The sequence below is a fragment of the Homalodisca vitripennis genome, chromosome 6, assembly GCF_021130785.1.
Source record: "Homalodisca vitripennis isolate AUS2020 chromosome 6, UT_GWSS_2.1, whole genome shotgun sequence".
NCBI lineage: Eukaryota > Metazoa > Arthropoda > Insecta > Hemiptera > Cicadellidae > Homalodisca > Homalodisca vitripennis.
The window spans coordinates 63,691,892-63,695,402 of record NC_060212.1 but is presented as its reverse complement, the minus strand read 5'-3'; the positions used below and the strand labels follow the sequence as shown (position 1 = coordinate 63,695,402).

Below are 3,511 nucleotides of genomic sequence, written 5' to 3'. Positions count from 1 at the left end.
ATGTGTACATTTCAAACTCACAGCTGTCCCGCATTTTCTCCTCTGTATACGTGATGTGACGCTAGCAAACCCATTTTATTTAAACAGCAATCCAGTATTTTTACATAAACCAGGGCTACTCTAACTCCACATTTACAAAATGCACATTCAACTATACTATAATTATGTATCAGTAACAGTATGAATGGGTTCAGCTTCAAATAAATTAGAAAAAGAAAACATGTTTTGTATAGGCTATTTACTTTAAACACGATAAAAAGATACATTTTTACTCTCTTCCAGCAAAATTATCCTGAATAATTAATTGTGTCTCCCGAGTACTCACCCTAAGAATACAAACAAATTGTATTAAGCAGGATATCATATAAGTTTCGAGTGCCAAATTTGTTTAGGGACCAATCTGTGAGGAGAAATGCTCATAGACTTGTAGTTTTGGTCAGCAACTATGCAAATTTTTCTGGCCCTTGTTTCATATCGGTAATTTTCTGCCCAACATAAGCTGTAAATTAACGTATGTTCATATAAGTTAATATTACGTATCCGAAACAGTCAAACGTGATTGTCTCGTCTGAGCTCGTGGAAGAATTCTGTTCACGACCCTCGATAAAGCAAAAATTTTAATTATACGAAATGCTTTTGCTTTGAAGTACAGATATTACATAAAAGTGTTAATTCTTCTAAATTACCTCAATGCGTTTATAGGAGATACGAGATGAATTGGACCGTATTGAGGTACTTTTAAAATGGATTTGGTACAACACTGTGAGAGATATGGTGAAGAAAAATCTATATAACATTTGTTTAAATCTACTAATTTAATATTTTTAGCTTAGTTATTGTTGACGTGTACTGACGTATCTGGATTCTGGTATAAACGTGAGGGTGCCATCTGAATACGACGAAAGGTGGTACTCAACTAATGGTTTAAGTCCATTTTTATATGCAATAAAAATAGCATGAGCTCTAAGATTGATCCCTGGAGGACCCCATATCTTAACTGAATGGCTTATAGGTAATCAACTTACTGAATAAGATAGAGCTGCAGCAGGCAGGTACGACTTTTCGAGTAAAATGTTGTGTTCTGTACGATCTAGGCCTTGGCTAGATTTATAAAACTATAATTACGTGCTTTCGTATCTCCAAATCTTCAACTACTACAATTATTAATTCGTTGAATATATCAACATTTGTTACTTTATTAAATTCATTCAGAGAAGAAATATATATTATCATTTTAGATTTGTCTAAATAACTTATAACTCACTCAATTTTTCATTTCAACTTTCTGACAAACTGTAGATGGAAACCATTTATTAATTTAAATTCTATATACAGAATTTATAAAAAAAGAAGATGAAATATATTTTAATGACACGATCAAGTGATATTTACTGTAGAAAATTTTCTAAAACCTAGCTTGGTTCATAATTATTTCTTAGGAGCACTTATAATTGAATAAAAACATAAATTAAGCATAGGCTATACTAAATTATTTAAGGCGTAATTTGGTTACATTATAGCAAGTCATTTCGATGGATGTATTATTCATTCTTTACCACGTATTAATGTGTCATATTGTTAAATAATCAATCACTTTGGGAAAACACATTTATTGGATTTTAATAATACCAGGCTTATTAATAAAATTACTGTTAATACATTTTCAGTATAGTCCTCTATATACATCTAAAACATACTTGTAAAAAATATTGAAAAAATTGAGAGTAATCATATCACTATATATTTCATACCAAACGTTAGGAATTAGGCTGAACTTGAAATCGGCGGGCACAAAAATATATTCGGGCTCGGCCGGGATTTGAACCCGGGACCTCTCGCACCCTAAGCGAGAATCATACCCCTAGACCACCGAGCCACGAGAAAGCAAGAGTCACAGTTTACTTATCAGGCAAGTGAAGTTGGCCTAGATAGTTCGGGTCTACACGACAGACGCGTGGAGGGGGAACACGTTGACCTTGCCACATCCGAGAAACCCACCAAGTGAATTTACTCGGTGATATCTGCAAGCTATATCAATCATTTCCTCATTGTTAACTCTTTCTATATGATTTATCTATTTTTGCCGCTCAAATTTATAAATATCGTAATGTACTCTTAAAGCTAGTTGTGGTGAAACATATTGAGTTTTTTCCCATAGCAAAAATGTTAATCCTCAAACACTGCGGTAGAAGGAAAATGGGAGATCTCTCATTTTAAAGGTACAAATATATAGGGATCATAGCTTTAGCAATAATAGCTTTATAGTTTTCCCCCTAACTTGTATTTTTCTATTCTAATGATAAAGAATACATTTTGTTCTAATTTGTTGTGTGTAATCAATATCTAAACAAAATTTGTTGTGTGTATGTTCAAACAAAAATGTACTAATTATATGTTTAACATGAGTTATTTTCTTACAACTCTAGGACCAACCATAAGGATATAAATGTTTTTGTAATTTAAAATTGGTCTTGTGGCCAACACCAATCTGTAATTAAATTACATACAAAATACACAATATTACATTTAAAAAATAGCCATACTGTTTCCCGGTCCACGTTTTCCCATGTTTTAATTGCATTTTCACAGCATGTGAAAAACAGTAGAAGTGGCATTTTACTTACTAATACAATTCGTAAAAAACTAGTGATAACCATTACTGAACGTATATGGTATCAAATATTAAAAAACCTAATTTGATAATCAATAATTAAAGATATACAAGTTGTTTAAAAACAAATACACCAACTTGTTTTATGTATTTCCCTCGTTCTTGAATGAACTCCTAAGATCCAGTCAGCGTTCAGGTAAACATACTAACAGCGTATTTACATGTAAACCAGGCCTTTATTAAAGAGATGCCCTCATAATAAATCACAACGCCACGTATTATATCAATTTTCAACAGAACTGGATTTTGCTATTTCCATTTTCCTTATTTTGAAGTACAAATGTTTTAGAACATTTATATAAAACAGACAACTGAGAATAACTGTTTTTATGAATATCCGTATTTAGAAGCAGATAACATTATTAAATAATCACAATTTTAACACATTTCTATTATTATATATCAAAAGTAATTAAGTTATTGGCTAAACTGATTAGAATTTAAGAAACACCACAAATTACGTAGCTATGGTAGGAAATGTTGATTTCAGGTGAATGTTCAGTTTAACTCTAGTGCATCTTCCTCCAACGTCCAACGACGTCTGGAAATCTTATGCTGTCACAGACTGAATCCTAGAATCCCGAGTCATGTTCCCTGGAATCCAGAGTCATGTTCGTCTGAAGAGATCCAAAAAAAGTCGGTGATGAAGAATCTCAAAATATGTTTATTTTGAGCTTCTTCGTCTCGACCTTTTATGGACATGATTCATACAAACATGATTTTAAATTTCATGGGGTCAGATTCCATACCCTGAACTAAGAGGAAGGAGAACAGCCGCTAAACACATCGAACAACACTCACATTGACTTAACCCTCCTCACCATTTCTACGTTAACTGTG

General features: G+C 32.5%; 1 non-coding gene across 1 annotated transcript; it reads right to left on the bottom strand.

Moving 5' to 3' along the window:
- Positions 1 to 1,804: 1,804 nt before the first annotated feature.
- On the bottom strand, positions 1,805 to 1,876 carry Trnap-agg. The gene has a single exon. It is a non-coding gene; the product is annotated as a tRNA-Pro (tRNA).
- Positions 1,877 to 3,511: the final 1,635 nt, after the last annotated feature.